This window comes from Xiphophorus hellerii, chromosome 10 (assembly GCF_003331165.1).
Source record: "Xiphophorus hellerii strain 12219 chromosome 10, Xiphophorus_hellerii-4.1, whole genome shotgun sequence".
Lineage (NCBI taxonomy): Eukaryota > Metazoa > Chordata > Actinopteri > Cyprinodontiformes > Poeciliidae > Xiphophorus > Xiphophorus hellerii.
Genome location: NC_045681.1, coordinates 1,588,849 through 1,609,104, shown reverse-complemented (window position 1 = coordinate 1,609,104; position 20,256 = coordinate 1,588,849). Strand labels below are relative to the sequence as shown.

Here is a 20,256-nt window from a genome sequence, read left to right as displayed (position 1 = left end):
CTTCCCTCTTTCTGCTGCCTGTCAGCTAATGTACCACAAAGAAGGAGCTATAGGGTACCGTTCGTAAAGATACACAGTCAAAAAATAACAGCAGTACAGTAATTTGGGCTATTTAGCCTGTCAAGAGCAAAAAAAGGGATACATTTTTCAGTCACATTTTGACAATGTTATTCATTCATTTATAAATGTCACAATTTCAATGTAAACATTTAATTAGCAAGCTAAGTATTTTGTTAGCCAACTAAATATTTTTGCTCCATTTTAAATATTTAGTAAGAAAGATATTTAGCTCCAAACTAAATATTTAACTCAGCTAGGTAGAGCTAATTTACAAACTAAATATTTAGCTATCGCAGAGCTAAATATGTTTGACGTTAATATATTTTTCTCCACTTTAGCTAGTTCAGAGCTAAATATTGAGCTAATATAATTTGAGCTGACAAGCGGAAGTGAACTATTAACATAAAAGCTGAGCCAACTATGAATCCTTCATTGGTGATGCATCACTGCTGATTTTTGGTAAATGTCTGTATTGCCTTTAAAATGTCTCATCCTTTAATTTAAGCTGAAATGTTTCACAAAAAAATGAGCAACGTGAAAACAAGTTGTATAGAAATTTGGAAAAGAGCTTTTATTTTGGTACTTGACTTCCTGTTATCGGCAAGTGAATTTGCATGTTAGCTAAATATTTAGCCCATAGCTAGATAGATATTTAGCCCTGGAATAAATATTTAAAGTCAAACTAAATTTTTGGCTTGCTAACTAGTTTGAAGCTAAATAAGTAGCTTGCAACTGTTTAATTGACAAGCGAAATATTTAGCTAGCTAACTAAATTGTTTGAAACAAGAGTAAAACCAGTGAAAATATTAAATTGAAAAATTAACTGCCATTTTTTTCAAATTTTATTATCTAAATAACCCAAATTTTTGCTGTTAATTATTTACAGTGTAAGATTAAAAACGGTAGATAGAAGAAGTTATGGCGGGTTTAGAGAGCGGTAGAGGAAGCGCCGGTGTGTCTGCCGTCGAGCAAAGCTAATGGGTTCAGACAGTGGCAGAGAAAAGAAAGGTCAGCCATGACACTCCATGTTTGTGTCCTTTGTGAAATCTCTGCCTCTCGCTATCTACAGCAGCCTGGTGGCAATATTCTGCTCATGTGGAGCCAAAAATGATACAGCAGGTTTCACAACTCGGGGGATTTTATTTCACCGCCAGTTATGTGTCAAGATTGTCACCTGCGACAACAGAACCGCCATGTCAGGTAACGCCAGAGTCACGTTCATCTGATTGGGCGGAAGTGACCCGAACCGCTGCTGCTACTGCTGGATTATTTCTTAACCGCAGCTTTTAAAAGACTGCCAGCTAAAACCTAATTCCTGCCCAGCAGCAACGGAGAAAGCTGGACGTTAAGCCTGCGGCTGGTGGTACGGGAGAGTGCGGTTCCTGTGGAAGCAGCTGTCTCCGTGAGACCGGCCGTTAAATCCCCGCTGTCAGCTGCTGCTGGTGAGGGCGACACGAGGTGACTGGGAGGCTTCCGGCGGATGAGTTAAAAATGGAAAAGAAACCATTATCTGCTGTGTGACATCTGTAAAAGCAAAAACAGTTTGGATTAAATAATGTAGGTTTAACAGTAAGGCCACTAAATAATGTAAAATGTAAGTTAATTTTAAAGTGATATGTATGATGGTGTATTAGCTAGTGCTGATAGAAAAATGAGTACATTTCTGCCAAAAAACTCAGAAACTTTGAGATTAATCTGAGAACTTTTATAGAAAAAAATATTAATTTCAGAGTTTCAAAAGTGGGAAATCTGAGAATTTCTGAAATGTTGAAATTCATCTCAGGAATTTTCTAGAAAGAAAGAATATTTCTGATCTCCAAAATTTGAATGTTTGCTAAAACAAAAAATCTGAAATTTTCAACTTTTGCACAATTTTTGTTGAAAATTTCTGGAACTAATCTCAACATTTGTGCATTTCTTTCTAAATTTTTGACTTTTCAAACTCAGACAAAGCTAACCAGATGTGGCTAGAGTCCACAAAATATTACTTAAGTAAAAGATTTATTTCTGCCTGTTTACTCAAGCAGAAATAAAAGTAATGTGGTGCTGTTTGTAAAGTTACACAGCCAAAACTTAACAGCAATATTTTGGTGTTTGTAGCCCGTTGGCAGAAAAAAGGGGTGTTTATTTTTCAAAGTTATATTTTTACCATCTTTTTTCCATTCATTTATAAAGCTACCAAGCTAGATATTTAACTGGCCATATAAATATTTAGCTCCAATTTAAAAAAAAAGAAGCTTAGAACTTAAGATTTGGTTGCAAGCTAAATATTTAGCCTACAAATATTTAAATATTTAAAATTAGCTAGTGTTTACTAGTGTTAAAAATAACCCTAGTAAATATTTAGCTCCAAAATGAATATTTAGTCAGCAAGTTAAATATTAAGTTGGAAGCTAGATATTATCTCAGTCAGAGCTAGCCAATATGTAAATTCATTTGCATAAAACCGGAAGTGGACTACCAAAATAAAAGTTGCATCCTCCATATAAAGTTGACTGTTTTACTTCTCTTCTCAACATGTTCATCATTTAAGGTTAAAACAAACATTTATTTAAGTGCAGATCTTTCCTAGAGTTTGTCCTCAACAAAATAAATGAACAAATTATTTAAATTAAAACATATTGTTTATTTTATAATTGCAACAAAAGATAAATTTATTCTAAGGTCTTTTTCTGGATCAGTGCAAAGTGTGTAGCCATTCTTGTTTAAAGGAAGCAACATGCTTCTCGTTTAATTTGATTTTTGATGTTTTTTTCTTGAATTTCTTTTTCTTAAGGTCAACATATTTTTGATGAAGCCCAAAGATTATTTGTGAAGCATTACTTCATCTTCCGCTTTGTCCTTTTTGAGGATTTTTTTTAGGTGAATCTCTTGAAAAAGCTCTCATCTTCATTCTTCTTGGCAGCATTTTCATGTTTTCATCCATTTTATTTTACTTTTTTGTCCTCAGTTTTTCCCCTCCTTGTTGCTAGTAGCAGCAAAGTATTTCTGTTTTAAACTCATAATCTCCCCAGACTTTCTAAAAATGCACCAAGCTTGTGTTGGTATTGATAGAAACAGAAGTTTTGATCATCTTCGCCCACACGTTGCACATCTTCTCTGCCTATTTTGGCACCGCAGGGAGTCCAATATTAACCCTCCTGCGTCACCCAGTTTCCTGCCTCTGCACCTACAGATGAATGAATCACTTCATTAATGCTAGCTGGGCTGTACAGTTTTAATTTTATTTCTTCTATTCATACTTCTTTTTGGAAAACAGCTGACTGGTTTTGTAAGGAAAAGTTGTAAACTCAGTGAACGGCGTGGCGGATTTGTAACGAGGGAATCGTGTTTTTGTGGTAAAACTCTACATGCATCAAATCCTCTTCGGTTTAATGCAGCTATGTTTAGCCTACATCTGCGTTGGCGCCTTCCAGATTGCAGTTTTTTCTTTCTTGTGGCATGTAAGAAAAATGTTGAGGCGTATAAACTCTCAGACAGAGCGTGGTCGTCTGCCACGGTTGCCGTAGCAACGGAGATGATCCCTCTCCCTCCTCTCTCTCTTTCTCTGTTTTTCTTCTTAATTTAGAGGAGCTGTGAGATTCGGGGTCTCGTTTTAGAAACGGCGTCCCACGTATTCTCTGCCGGGCGAGGACTCGATGTTTCGCTATGTTTTGTTGTCATTTTGTGCTGCAGAAATATGCTGCTCTTTGTGCTGCAGAGGGTGTTTTTGTCTCCAGCACAAAGAAAAATAGTTTATGGAGCAGGAAGATGGCCCACCATAAAACCCTGAATTATAAATCATAACCTACTGAAGAGTTTCCCACATAAAGACGAACACTTGTATTAAGATTTAATTTAAAATCTATTGTTTATTTTTTAAATATGAACAAAAGGGGGTTTTTTTTACAGAATAATAACAATAAATAATATTTACAGCATGTAACATAATGTCAAAACTTTTGCTTTACATATTAGAGTGGGTGGAAGAATAAACTTAACAATATTCCTCCTCCTTATCCACACTTACCATACATATAACAACTAAACCAGTATTTAAGATCTATTTAATATTAATTACAGAAGACGAGCAATTATTGTTTCTTTAAAGGAGCAGTATATTATGTATTTTACATACAGCTGTTCAAAATGCCTGGGTGGACCTAGCCCCGCCTTCAAGGCGTAGCTCCTCCCCCTCTCATCTCCTTCAGACTAGCCAGCAGCAATTAGCAAACAGCTGCTGAGCTCATTATAGGAGCTGCAGCTCAGAGCAACGCTGGTAAAAATGTTAAAGAGTTAATGGATTGCAATCCCATGTTGGGATGAATTCCTGGAGGCGGAGCTTCAGAAAGAGGAGTTTTTACATTTCAACGCATTAAATCAGGAATTAAAATTTCTTTTAAGTCATATTTGATATGTATATCATTTTTATAACAGCTGAAGGTAACAGTTGCTTTCTTGTGTTATAAAATGTCACTATGTGCCTGGAAAACACATAATACTGCCCCTTTAAAAATATCTTTCTCCATCTAAATGGATTAAAAGGGGACAAATATACTTTTATTCAAGTGTATCAAAGTAGAGGGGTAGAATACAAGTTTATGTTTTTTCTATTTTTATTTGAAATGTGAAAAATATTTTCCCAGCTTTGTGATGTACTTGTAAGGATAAACAATGGATGTATAGATGAAATAATCAACCAGATGGTCCATCACATAAAATCCATAGAAGTTTATCTGAGGTTTTGCCTCTAATTTCTGTTTTGCTGCTTGAATTCGGATTTTTCCCGTCATCCAGGACCGTTTCGTTCCAGTCCTCTTGTTTCCTCCGTTTCACACGGTTCAGAAATGAAATTCTCCCTGCATGTTTTGGAGCCTGAACATGTGCCGTCATGAGACCTGCGTGTGCCAACATCTGCCATCCGCCATGCTTCAGTGTCTTCACGCCCGGAGCCTGAGGAGAGACTCCACCAACGTTCTGCCGTATCAGCAAGCTGTGATGCTGCAGAGAAACTTCAAAACGATGCAGAGCCTGAAGACGAGCTGCTGTGTTCACATGGCAGCTTGAGATCGCTTCAGAAACTCTTGACATTCGTTCAAATTAACGTGAGGATGTAAAATCAGCAAAAGGAAAAGTCCAGGCAGGAAGATCCAGAGCTGGGATTGTAACCTACAATCTTCTTGCCGTTGCTACGCCAACAAATGTAAATTAAGACATAAGCTGGACAAAAAACAGCAATTATTTAGCTTATTTAGTTGCAAGAGAACCAAATAAATGATCAGGCTAAATAATATTTGGCTTAAACTGAATATTTAGCTTGCTTACTAGCTAAACATTTAGTTTACAAACCACATATTTAGCTAGCAATCTAAATATTTATCTTGTTAAGTAAATGTATTTAGTATTTGTAAACTACATATTTAGCAAGCAAGCTAAATATTTTCTAGCAAGCTAAATATTTAGTTTGTGGACTAAATATTTAACTTATCTCGCTAAATATTTTTTTTGGACCTCAGTATTTGGTTTTCTAAATATTTTGCTCTAAATTGGGTATTTAGTTTTTTAATTAAATATTTAGCTTTAAACTAAGTATTTAGTTAAAAAACCAAGTATGTTTGTCCTCCCATTATTATAATGGAGCTGCTGAACAGAGAGCAGCTGAAACTGAACTCATTCAACTGTATGACGTTAGAAGAAGAAGGAGCCCGAACTGAACTTCAGAATGAAACTATTTAAAGACTAAAATAATAACAGAACAGAGACTAAAAAGGAACGATGAGGAAATTCAGAGCAGATGTGATGCAACACAATAATATGGAGGGAGAACAAAACCTAGTAATTAAAACCAATTATCTTCTTGCTGTGCTTGTGAGCGGCACGGCTCCCTGCTGGATTCTGGTATAGATTACCCAGATATTATTAAAGCTGCTACGCTACGCTAGCATCCCCCTTAATCAAAGTGTCTTTACTTTCCATCTGCAGTAATGAGTTTCTGTCACCAGTAACAGGAACAAGATGTACAGCGAGAAGACAGACGTCCGATCCGTTTTCTGACTGGACGGACAGGAAAATGTTCTCCTGATGATTTACCTCAGAAAATTAATTATTTTGAGTTTATAAATAGAAACAAAGCGAGCAGGATGTCGTTTCTTTGAAAACGCCGGGTTCAGGCTGTCTTCCCTAGTAGCTCTGACATTTCGCAGTTGGCCATGCGGTCTGAAACACCCAATCGATGCGTCCAGAGCGGCCATGTTGGGTGACCACCCTGCAGTCAGTTTTCTGATTAGTCTGAGGCGCATGTACTGCTCCTGCTGAGAAATATAGATTTTATATTATTGAGAAAACAGTCAAGTAGGGGGTTAGCTAAAAACAGCTTCAGGTGTTTTCTTCCCTGCTGGTCTTTGCATTTTACCTCCATTGATCTTAAATCTCTGTAGCAATGTGTTGGCAACTTTCAAAAAATGGGAAATTATTTAATTAAAATGCTTTTTTTTCTCCATTTATCATAATATGACAAATATGTCTAGATTAAGGTGTGGAGTTACAAAACATTTAGTTACATTTAGTTTCAAATAAAACAATTGGGCTAAAATCTCTAATAGCCATGTAGTAGGATATGTTCTGCTCTGAACCATAAAGAAACCTGTGGTAAAACATGGCAGAGGCTGCATCATGCTTAGAATTGGCCTTTGTTCAGATTTAGTTTTTTGTGGATATTTAAAAAAAGTGAAATGCTGCATTCATAGAATGTTGAGTGGAAGAAAAAATGGTGACATTGACTTATATATGTCAGATTCAAACTAAATATTTCATTAGCAAGCTAAATATTTAGTTTACAAGCTGTTTTTAGCTAGCAAGATAAATACAGTTACTAAATATTTAGTAGATAAAATATTTTTAGTGTGAACGAGACATCTGGCTTGCTAACTAAATTTTTAGTTTTCAAACTAAACATTCATAGAAAGCTGAGTGCAAAGGAAAATAGTGGTATTCATTCACTTATACATGTCACAGTTTCAAACTAAATATTTAACGTGGTTTAGTCTAACTGTTAGCAAACATTTATTAAGTAAATTAAATATTTAATTAACAAGCTAATTAAGTATTTACATATTAATTAAATATGTTTACAAACTAAATATTTTACTTAATATTTAGCTTACTAACTACATTTTAGTTAGAAAGCTGGATATGTTTACTAAATACTAATCGATATTCGATAGTATTATTATTGTTAATAATAATAATTATATTATTATATTAAATCGATAGTATTTAGTAATATTTAAATTTAGTTCGCTTGCAAACTAAATATTTAGTTTGCAAGCGATTACTGAAATAATCTTTAGTTGCAGCTCTAATCTGCATTGATGCCACAACATTTTGAGTTTCTTCAGAACCTTGCAGCCCTGCGGCGCAGAGAAGGAGACGGACTGGGATGTGTCTGGAAATAAACATGAGGCGAAAACATTCAGACGTATTTCTGCAGGTTTTTGACTCATCCTCCGCTGAATGAAAGAAAAGACAAATTAAAACAGCCTAGAAGTTTCACCGTGTTGTTGAAGTGATTACAACAAGTTCCTCGCAGTGTCAAATGTTTTTTATTATATATTTTTATTGCATCTGGTGTAAACACACGCGCTTCTGTTGCCAGGGTAATCTCAATTAAACAGCACGGCTGGTGACAGGATATGACTGCATGTTCTGTCGTTAAAAAATAAAAACGGCGGAGCAAGGATGATTTGAGGAAGCGAGCAGGAGGCCTGCTGAGAGAGCTTCCACTCGCTGTCAAGATAATGCATCATGAAAAAAGATGAGATGCTCTGCAAACCCAGCAGCTTGGAGGACGTTTTCATGCGGCTAAATGTGCCAATCTGAGCGCTTTGTTTTGGTGATAGAAGAGGAAATGAAGTGACGACTTATTTTAGTCAAAGCTGCATAAAAAAGAAGAAAATGTGGCTCATTTAATTGTGAAAATACAAGCTAGCGCGCATTATTTAATATAATTAATTCAGCTCAGCTTAGTTCCAACACATCATCAAAGCAAACACATTTATAATATAGGTGGACTGATAAAGACACTTTGATTAATTCACTTTGATTAGATTAAATGAATGTTTATAATTCCTGGCAGAGGTGAAAACAAAGTCTTTGTTTAAAAGAATCCCAAAGAAATAGTTATTTTCAAAGCCATAGTGCAGCCAGTTAATTACTGAGAAGAAACAGGAGAAAAACCTTCAACAGCAGGAAGCTTTGTTGTTAATAAAACAAAGGCAAACAATGACTCACACAAATGTAAATAAGTCAAATTAATACATTTTCAGATGATTAAAAGCAGGATTAATCCTCCGTAAGCAGCACAACAAAAATTAATCAAAAATATTTTGTAAATTGTTTTTTAATTTAAAATTTATAACATTTACAGAGGAATTTTGCTGTTTCTGATACCAAAATGTATTTTTAAAAAACCCTCTTCAAATGATCCTGATCTGTATCAATTCGGTCATTTTTGTAGTTTAATAACAATTCCATTATCTAGCAGCACAGAAACTTTTTTATTCACAAGTTGAATAAAAAATGACAACAGTAAACCTGCACATTAATGCCAAAATGTTGGATCCAGAGAATGCTACAATAAGAATGACCACGTCTCGAAAATAACAGCGCCATGTTGCTTACGCTGCGATGCATTCTGGGTAGATTATCGTATGCTAGGCGCTATAGAGCTCGGTCCAGCCACAACAGTATTTTTGTGAAATAAGTAACGTTTAGTTCTTTCAATTTGAACTGGAGCGCGTTAAGAATGTAGAACTGATGAGAGGAATGAAAATAAGGACCAAACAGATGAAGAATCGGTTGAAACAGCCCGTGTTTGTGCTGCTGCGGCTACGAAATGCTAACGGAGACCGAGTCCGTTAGCAGTAAAGAGCTAATTCAAGCTATTTACGGTAAGCGCCGGGGTCAAAATATTTCTCAAATATATCAGAATGGTGTGTTGTCTCATTAAATATCCATAACTATATTCCATTTTGTTTTGATTTAGCGTTAGCTTCTGCTAATGGCGTTAGCTCTAGCTAACATAGTAAACAGGAACTCAGGCGCCGATCACGTTAGCTTGATTCAACAGATGTCTCGGGTTTAACGGCTCATGAAAACCTGTCGGCAGTTTGCCTCCATCCAGATGTTTTTATGCTTAATGTCAGCCTCAGCAACTTTTGATTTAATGTGTTAATGTGTTTTGTTTAGAAACTCTAGTCTACTGTTACCTACCCTCATCATGAGTCTGGCATCAAGGTGTCCAAAGTGCCCGAGGGCCTTTTGTGGCCCCCAAACTGCAAACAAAGAACGATACAATTTTAGTAATTTTTTTTATTTTTAATCAGGCTAAAACATACAGCAAAGATACATAATTATTGAAGTAATTTAGAATTTTTAGGTATCACAAACTGATAGTTTTATGTTAATATGAAAATTTCAACATATTTAGGCCAACATGTTCTAAATATTATTATTTTTTATTGCTCTGAATCAAATGTTAGATTCAGAGGGAAAAAATGTAACAACTTTTGCTTTGCTTTTGTGTAAAATGAAACGATTCAAGGAGTTAATTAGCTCACATATTGGGAAGTGAAACCAAACTATTTTCCTGAACACTTCAAAAACAAACAAAAAAATAATAATTTTTTAGAAGAATGTCTCATCTGCAGAGCAGCGCGTCTCTCACCAGACACATGGAGCCTGCAGAGGTTCACCACTGCTGTTATTTAAATGACAGCAAGCGTTCACAGCTGAAAACCAACCAGACATGCTTGAAAATTGCCCTAAAAGCTTTAATCCCAAGTCCCAATTTCCTCTTTGTCAGAGCAGCGAGTTTATTGGTGTAATTATCTCAGATTTCCTAAAGCTTTTTAGTTGTTTTGAAAGTGGAGCTAAAATGAGGGATGTAATGTTCATGAAGAAGAACAGCTTCCTAAATCAAACCGTCTTCCTCAGCGAATCAAATGTCTTCATTTGTTCATTAAATTAAATAGTTTTTTTCATATTAACTTGAGGAAATTCAGAGTGAAGTTTGATGATTTATTTATTAAATGGGGAAAAACTAAACGATCTGGTTGTCATGTGGGTAAGTAATCACCTCCTAACGCCAGTGACAGGTTGAACGTCTTCTGGTGTGACGGCTCTGTCACATCACGCTGGAGCTTAATTCCACATCATCTCAGTCAGGATTATGTCTGGACTTTGACTAGGCCACTGCAAAACCTTCATGTCTTCTTAAAAAGGCTTAAGATCACGATAAGTTCCTTCAGGATTTTTTGTTAAAGTCACGATTCCATTGAGTGTTTCCTGTGTTATTGGAGACTTTTATGGCCATAACTGATTTGATTTTAGGTAAAATGTTGCAGAACTAAACAAATTAACATTTGCACTGTATAAATTGGTTCTTAATTGACTCTTAGAAACCAATTTATAAAGTTTACCTGCAAAAAAAAAGTTGATTTAGCGTTTAGCTGCACTATAGATGATCAGATCAGACTCTGATGTGTTGCTGTTTCAGGTCTGTCATCAGATTACTACTTAAATGCAACAAAAATAAAGTTAATCACATTTAATTCATGATTTAACACGGAGAGAATTGCTGTTTTCTCACGTGTTTGGGATGGTTTGGATTTAAAATGTTTGTTGATATAAAACCTTTAAATTTGACAAAAAAGAGCAAATCTGTGAGGTAAAAACATCCATAATGACAACTTTGTGACAAAGTCCGGTGTGCATCATGCTGTGTGTTGTATAATATTCTGCCTGGTTTTTTCTCCAGTACTGGAGAACAATGAGAACAAAACCTTTCACCTATTGATTGCATAAGTTGTCCAGGCTGCCAGTTACATGAGAAGAAGAGTTTGGAAAGAGATGCAACTCCACCTACTGCAATCTGTTTTCGATCTGGCCGTACATTCGGATCCCAGGAGGCCAGAAAAATGCAACCTGAGAATCCTGCAGAGAGCAGAATGGAAATAAAAACCACAGCAGCTTCTGCTGAAGTGACCCCCTCTGCTTTTTAGCTTCACATCCCCGTGATTCAGTCACAATATTTCTGTTTTCAGCTCGTTACGCAACGCTGCTGGCGCTTCGTTTGATTGGATTTCCCAGAGGGTGAGCTTGTTTTTAAAAGCTGGTTTGCAGCCCAACAGGAAGCAGTTTAAACTTTAATCATTCTTAAAGTACTTTGGTCTGTTTGAGCGCTGCCACCGGAGTCTCAGCGCAGCTACCACAGGTCTGAACAAACTGAGGAAAACCGGCGTTAAAGTCGAAAGAAACGCTAAAACAGGCGCTGGAGTTCAGACAACCACCAGGAAAAACTGACCTAGTATGCTTCTTTAAACACGTTGAGATAGATCAATGGTCTATACAAAGCATGTTCATAAAAATTTTTTGCACAAAATCATTCTGCTTATTTTGAGGTGTTTTAGGGCGTCCTGTCACCTTAAATCCAAATAAGCTGCTGTTGGCCACGCCCTCTCCAACCAACACTTGAAAATGGCTGCAAACAGATGCACAATTATACAATCTTACATCTTTGAAAAGCAGAAGTGGAGCCTCCTGTAAAACCAACAAGAACGCACCAAGTGGTTTCTGGATAAGACAACAACAAAACACTTTGTCTTTTCCAGCAGCCATTGTACTGTATGACAGAGTATTAGTGCCAAGTTGGCAAAAAAAAGAATTACGAGAATAAAGTCAAAATAATACGTGAATAAAGTCACGTAGTCACTCGTACGAGTACTACGAGTCACTTGCACAGTATACAGGAAGTTATAGCATTATGAGAATAGTCATATTACAACAATATTTGTATGAGAAAAATCTTAATACGTGAATAAAGTCGATATAATACGTTAATAAAGTTGTGCTACTGTGACTTTATTTTCATAATATTATGACTGTTCTTGTGTTATTTCAACTTTAATATTATATGTTTTGTTTTTTGTTTTTTTTGTTAGTATGTCTGTAATACTTGTCATGGTAAAGCCAGCTGACCAAATGTGCTGGAGTTCCTCTTGCATAACTAACAGGTTGCTAGGTAACGGACTGGGCTGGGGTTGCTAGGTAACTGTGCAGTGCCCGTCAATTGTGACTGGACATTTGAGAGGTTTTTGAAACGGCTCATCTTCCAGACATCATAAAGAAATAATTTACTGCCAAGAAAAGCTAGATCTGTTTTTTTAAGTGTTTGGCTCTTTTTAGAGTCAATAGAAACTCAAATGGAATATAAAAACATGTGAGAAGTGATTTTTATGTCTCGTTTAAGCCTCGTGAAACAGCATCAATAAGGTGAAGGGTGAAAACTGGCGCCGTGGATCTGCAGCCGGGTTGCCTAGCAGCAAACTGAATGCGCCCTGAACGCGCCGTCTCCCCCTGCACGGCGGCGGGCGTCGCCTCCTCTGGAAGAGAGCGGCGTGATGAAGGTAATCAGAAGTATTGTCTGCTGTGAGACTCATTTTTGCCCCGCTCAGATTCGTTCCCCTGCCTGCTGCGATGATAACACGGGGAGCGGCGGCTCTGACAAGACACACGGCCGATAACTTTCATCATAATTACAGCTCAGCTTTTCTCTCTGATAGCATCGCTGCACACTTTATCAACATTTGTCCTCTAATTGCTGCTTTCCCTCATCCACTCAGACACAGCCGCGTGTTTTATTCATGCAGCAGCCGATGACCAAACGTTCAGCCATCTTGCTGCTTCGCATAAATCTGCTTGGAAAAGTATTCACACCTCTTCAGGCGTTTACTTTGGGAAATGTTGACTTTTGTCCATTCTGAGCAAAATAAACTCAGATTGGTTTGTGTCTGCGAACAGCAATTTGTAGGTCTTGTCACTGATTCTCAGTTAGACGAAGATCTGGACTCGATATTGGTCCATATATAAGGCGCACCGGATAATAAGGCGCACTGTCAGCTTTTGAGAAAATTGAAGGTTTTTAGGTGCGCCTTATAGTGCGGAAAATACGGTAAATATTTAGCTCAGGTTTGGCTTGAGCTAAATATTTAGCTTGAAACTAAATATTTAGTTAGCAAGGCCAAATATTTAGCCTACAAACAAAATATTTAGTTTAAGTATAGTTTAAAATCGAGTTAACTTGGCTTTATATAATACAAGGTAAATATTTAGTTAGCAAGGTAAGATAGTTTGAAACTAAACATTTAGCTTGAAACTTTACCGCTTATTTTGGGCTAAATAAATGAGCCAAGATATTGCTGTTAATTTTTAACTGTGTAACTTTACAAACTGCATCCTGTACTTCACAGTTTTGCACAAGTAACATAAATTAGTAACATAAATTAGTAACATAAATGAAGTTACTAGAAGAATAAAATGTTCAAAAACAAAAATGAATGGGTATGAATACTTTTTGAAAGGTGTTCTTATGTTTTTTTTTCTAACATGAGTAAATGAAGGAACATGCTACATTAGCATTCCCCGTCTTCATAATGTTTTCTTATGGCTGGTTTTAATCCCAGCCGTTAATCTGAGGCGCCACAAAGTGATGGGAGCCGCTTGCCGCTCCGCTGATTAGCCCAGGACAGTTCAGGAAATCTGATAATTGTGTTTTCATGCTGCCTTCATGAGGTTCCTCAGGCTGATGTTGAGGCGCCCCGCCGCGCCGTTTCTGCCATCAGCCTCCTCGTTATCGGCTAAAATCATTGCGACTGAGCCAAATCACACCGAGCGCAACATGATTTTGATTAAAGGTGGGAAATATTGCAGACAAAGCTTCATTTGCTGGTTCAGGTAGATGTCAACATCAGCCTGTTGGATCTAATTCAAATCGGTTCAGTTAGTTTATGTGGCGCCGAGTCACAACAAATACAAGGCAGGAAAACATCCAATTAATTTACGGGAATATAATCAATCCAATCACAGACGGATTCAAAATGGTTACAGGGAATCAGTTCATTATTCAAACTGAAAAGTTTTATAAAGAAACCCAGAAGATTGTATCCAGTTTGCAGCAATCAGGAGGAAATTTCTCTAAACGCCACTGGATCATTAAAGTGTCCAGGTGTGGAAGTCCCAACTTCACCATGATGTGGAAAAAATACAACTAATTAAATTTTTGGTAAAAGAAAAGAGACGACACAAAGGAATACGAAAGGGACAAACACATCAACAAGCATTGGTTGTTTTGTACATCGAAAGGCTCCCCAACCAAAGAACTATTGCTGATCCTCTGGCGAGTGGTCGAAGTGGGGAGTGAAGATTAAAATAAATATTGAAAGAGTTCCTGAGAGAAACAAAGAAAAGAAAGTTCATCATGACGGCGATCACGCCTTCATTTTTTTCCAATTACAGACATTTTTGTTGGCTGTTTTTCCTTTTTTGTTGTTTGTTTGTGTCACTCAGGTGGTTTGTTTCCCTCTGATAAGGTGGAAAATTTCCTCCACATGAACTGCGAGATATGAAATGTCTGTCTACTGTTGACTTACAACTTAAACACTCCACTCCTTACTCCTTGAATTTGTGGTACCGCTATGCTAAGTATGTTGCTCAGAACAGGTAAATTGCTGTTTGCTCACACATGCCTTTAGCTGCCCACTCACCAATGGTGATTCCACAACCTTATCCAAACATCTGACTTGTTTCCAGACATGAGTGATGATTCTGATGACTTGGACTTTTTGTCCTCCAGCGATGAGGAGGTTTCTGTGTAATGTTTCTTTTTTTTTGTCTTTAAGTAGTGATAGTCATTGGTATGTCCTGCTATGTCATGTCCTGCTTTGCAAATTACAGAAATGTCTATGTTCCACAAAAACAAATGCCTGTCCTATCTGCATGTTCTAAATATGCATTTTATGTTTTAATTTAACGTTTTATTTCATCTGGAAATATGTTACTTTTTTAATCTCATTATTAATAATTGTTGTGATATTGAAATGATGTGGAAAAATTACAATAAGGTTCCACCTGCTGGTTGTATTGCTATATGTTTATTCTAAGTTCTGTATATTCCCACCAAGTTAAAACTATTTGAGTTACATGTACAAGGTTGGACGTTGTTTTTCCCAGCTGCATGGGAACCAGTCTGTTCCCAGGCTTTGGATCCTTTAACCCTTTGTATAAAACTCATGTGTTTCTCTGCCTGGCAGCTTTTCATCCAGACCTGCTTCATTACTGTTTGTCCTACAAGCTTCTCTGTATTCTGCTCAATATATGAATAAATCTGATTGAGTGATTTCACCTGAACAGTGCTTGGAAATAGTTTTTTTCCATGACAACCAGCTAAATATTTAGCTCTGAACTAAAGAGATAGCTTCAAATTAAGTATTTAGTTAGCAGGCTAAATATGTAGTCAATAAGCAACATATTTAGCTCGCTAAAAAACTTAGCTTATTTAGTTATGTGCTGAATATTTAGATTACTAAATATATAGTTTGCCAGCTAACTAAATATTTAACTACATATTTAGTTAAATATCAGACCTCAATATTTATGTTTGATATTTAGCTCAACACTTAACATTTAGCTTCAAACTAAATATGTAGTTAAATATTTAGCTTGCTAACTAGATATGTTGTTAGTAAATATTTAGCTTTGAGCTTAGTTAGCATGCTAATTATTTGGCTTTAAACTAAATATTTAGTATGAAATTTTGTTTAAAATGCAGCTAATTGTTTGTTCTTCCTGCATAAAAATCAGAAAATAATAAAGATGACTGCAGTTTTTTCTGATGCGTCTCATCGGCGCAGGTTTGTGACTCCAGAGTTTTGCTTTCTGCCTTCAACATTTTCATGTTTAGAGTGTAGCTGCAGATTTATGGCCTTTTATTCCAACAGAAATGTTTTTCAGTGTATAATCTCCATCTGCTCACAGTTCCTGATCAGTTCAGGTTATTTTGGTGTTTTTAGAAGGTTTTTGAAAAAAGCAGCTGCTGTCTGACCATGACTTTAATTTGAGATGCTTGTTGTGGTAAATCAGCCATCGTCTTGCTGTGCCACCTCTCTCTTCGTCTGTTTCCCATCATGCTTTGCGCCCGTCTTGTTTCCCTCCTGGGGACGACACGACCTACTCACATGAACGCGTCTGCCGTGCGCCGACGTCAGACCCGCTGAAGGTTGTTTGGGAGATTCGTTTGGGTTTCAGGAGCGTTGGGGGGGGGGGAAAAGACAGGAAGTTAAGGAGAAAGAGGGAAAGGAAACGAGTGCAGACAGTTTTGAGAAACAGTTTAATCAGATTCTGAATATGTGAATATAATTTATGTTCAAAGAATCCAGACACACTTATCTCACTTTCCGTTTTAATTTTACACAGCGGAAGGTTTGTTACATTACTGAAGAGATTTTATAGTTTACAAACTTAAAAAAAAGATTTGAAACTGAAATAAAAGTTTTGAAAAAACTGTAAACGGAAAATAAAGATTTTAAAAAACTTCTTTTCAATCTCAAGGTTTCAACAAACGTCTGGGCACCAATTTAGCTCCATAGAAGTTCATGGTGACAATGTGGAAAAGTTAAAGAAACAGGAATTTTTCTCTAAGACTTGATGTAAAACCAAAACCATGTAGCTAAAGCATGTTAGCTTGGCTTACTGCATATTTTGAGCGGTTTATAATAAGCATTTTACTCCAGACTTTGTTTGCCTCCTTCACCCGATACGCAGAAAACAAATTTGTTACCATATGTTACACGGTTCCTGGAAGTAGATGACATTAGGAGAGCATCATCACATACTGTAAGCAGCCATGTTGCTGAGGGCGAGCTGCGCCCGGACTGAATGATGCTCAGTAATTGCGGCTCTGGGACTCTCCTCTCATTAATTGCTCGTCTTATCTTAAAAGGAACGGAGAAGGTCCGGCCTCTGAGTGATTTAACAGAGAAAAGACCTGAAGCTGTAAAAACAGAAACATTCACTTATTAACCTGTTGCTTGTTATTTAAGGCTGCCAGCACAACCACAACAGAAACTCCAAAAAAACCAACCCAATAATGAACTGAGCTCAACTTCCTTCTTCACCAGATGGAAACAAAATGGAGGCGTCAGATTTTAGCGCTTGGAGGATTTTTCTTTAGTCTTTGGATAAAGACCAGGAGCCATTTCTCCTGCTAGCGCGTGGCTAGCACATTAGCTTTGATTGTATTTACCCAGAATGCCCTGCGGTGTCGTCCAATTATGACATTTAGACAATGTCGTAATATTATCGGAATAAAATGATAATTTTATAATTTTATTCTCGTAATATTACGACTTCACAGATTATTTTGATTTCATTCTCATACAACTTTTTCTCACAATACTTCAAATTTATTGATGCATTATTTTGACTTGTACAACTTTATTCTCATAATATTACGACTTTCTTCATTCACTGTTTTGACTTTTTTCTCCTAAGATTACAACCTTATTGTCATATTATGATTCTAAACTCAGATTTTTTACATTTTTTATTTGTGTGGCTCTAATACTCTGTCATACTATTTCAACAGAATTTTCCAATCAACACTTTCTAAAAACCCGCCAAACAATTTTGAAAAGCCATGTAAATCTTAACAGTCCGATTGGGTGGAAACCCGTCCAACCTGGCAACCCTGCAGTGAGTTTCTGCTGCTAAAAGATGCTGGATCGCTCATTCAGGACCCACGGAGGCTTTTACATCACAACCAGCGTCAGAGATGCACCGGTCTGCCAACAGCAGATCTCCTCTAAACCATCAGTTATTAAAAGAAAACCAAAAATACTCCACATCCGCTCACCAGGGACTCACTGATTCACCTATGCTCTTTATTTCTTTTCTTCCAGTCCATCTTAGGTCTAAAATAAACCTGAATGTTTGTGTTTGGTTTGTTTGGTTGTGCTGCATGCTCTGCTTCCTGTGTTTTCCCAGCAGCAGCAGCAGCAACGTGTTTTCTGTCAGGCATGCAAAGGAAAAGCTGTGAGGAAGAGCCATCTGTCACTTCCTGGACGAACCGCTATAAATACGGAAACGCATGTCTGCAGAGTCGCGACAGGGAAGAGGGCGCTGCGCATTGCTTAACGCAAACTCACTTTCATTTTGGGACAAATTAAAGCAATAAATGCTTTTAAAGGGCCGGTTATGCCAGAATGTATTGATAAAACTCATTAACAAACTGTTAAAATATTAAATTTAAGTAATATTGAAAATGTTTTCAGTCCCTCTGAGATTTTTTTGTTTTTGTAATCTTTTTCAGTAAAAATCAATGTGTTTGCGATACTAATTTAGAAGCATTTGTGTTCATTTATGACGGTAAATGTGACTTTTTATTATTAATGGACTACAAGTTGACAGTAAGTAAAGCTAAGGCAGCTGTTGAGTACTAGTCAGAAATACTGCCCCCTACTGTTGGGAGTTGGTATCACTTTTACTCAATATTTTGACCATTTTTGCGAAACATTTCCAATAAACTACAACGGAGTATTAGGGCTGTACCTAATTATTTTGACTTTATTCTAGAAAAATTATGACTTTATTCTCATTATTTGAACTTTATTTTTGTATTTTTTAACTTAATTCCTTTTATATTATTACTGAATTCTTGTAATTTTATAACTTTATTCTCGTATTATTAATTTTTTTATAATTTTGTTAGTGTTGCCCTAACAAACTCACAATCATGCATTAGCGGGAAAAAATACGGGGCTCTGTTGACTTTGTGTAAACTTTCACTGTGTAACCATGAGCAATAGGAGGGACTATTTTAATTTGATAAAATAATGTTTAAGCACGCAGTTGTCTAGAAGGCTCTGTTCATGTTCATCTCTGGAGTCCAGAGGGCCGCATAGGAAGCTGCAGCGGGCCAGATTCAGCCCCTGTACCTGCAGTTTGACACATAAGGGGATGTAAATATTGATGCACATTTTAGTCTATATGCAAATTCAAGAAGAGTCAAATTAATTAAGTTAGGCGGCTGAGTGAGGCGATTATGAAGACATAATCTTGAAGGTGAGTAAGCAATAATGGATTCTGCTTCCTATTAAGCATTCAGCTCCGAACACACACACACACACACACACACACACACACACACACGGCGCCTGAATGTGGATCTGTCGCTCAGCGTTCGGGACGATTGATTTCCCAGATGTGTCTGTGTGCAGCGACCCGGGACCAGCTGTGCTGCTCAGCGTCGCTCTCCATCTTCCCCGGTCCTGGCTGACCCATTTTCAGGAAACACCGAGGGAACAAACCAGATGTGAACCTGCCTGGAGAGATCAGCGGTGACATAATGATTCACACACACACACACACACACACGAGCGATTGCAGCGCTGCTCTGGGTCGTTTACAGGTGAAACATAAATACATTGATTACAGCTGATTGGAGAAATTTTCTTCTTACTCGAACCTGATTATACGTTCCAGATGTTTTCTACCCAAATTATTTACAATATAATTATTAAAAAAATCATTTTTAAGTGAGTTAATTGTTCGGTCTGTGATTCATTAATCAAATTTTAGTCGAAATAAGCAAAATTTTCAATTCATTTCAGCGATGACAGTTACAGTATATCAGTAATATGGTGAAAAAAATGACTTTTCATCCTGACATTTTTTTTCTCTGAGGGGCTTCATCAAAATATTGCAATTTTTTTTTTGTATGTAACTGTACAAATGACACACATACACAGTTAAATTCATGTAATGTGAGCAGATACATTTCCACAAAATACAGACAAGCGGTGAACTGAGTGCAAATATTACTCTTGGTTTGACGTTTAAAGGAAATATTTTCATAAAAGCATCTTCTTCCTCCTGCTAAAAGCAGACATGAGGCGGCTGACTTTCCTCTGCTGGGACAGTTGCTGTTTTAGCAAACCTGTAAATAAATAATCAGCAGCATCACGCAAGCAGAACGTGTGAAGATGTTCAGCCATGATTTTAATCAAACATGAACAGTGTGAACACGAAAGGCAGCTTTTCCCATGTTGGGTGGTGAAATGATCAGAAAACCAAACATCTGAACGAACAGCCAGAAACCAGCCATCAAACAGCAAAACATTGCAATCAGTCAGAAACTTCTCCATCTTCACTCTGAACAAAACTCTCTAAGCATCTTCAATTTGATTAAACTTACACAACTCATTAGGCAGCTATGATTGAATAATCATCGAAAGCCACGGTCACCGCTCAGGTTACCATGGAAACGGCAACAGAAAACTTAGAAAGTATTCACACCTCTTAAACTTTATCACATATCCTCACCAA

The 20,256-nt window shown here is 36.9% G+C and overlaps 1 long non-coding RNA gene across 1 annotated transcript; it reads left to right on the top strand.

The window, feature by feature from the left end:
- The first annotated feature begins 357 nt into the window (after positions 1-357).
- LOC116727241 (uncharacterized) lies at positions 358-19,581 on the top strand. Its single transcript, XR_004340774.1, has 3 exons — positions 358-1,502; positions 12,347-12,503; positions 19,149-19,581. It is a non-coding gene; the product is annotated as an uncharacterized LOC116727241 (long non-coding RNA).
- Positions 19,582-20,256: the final 675 nt, after the last annotated feature.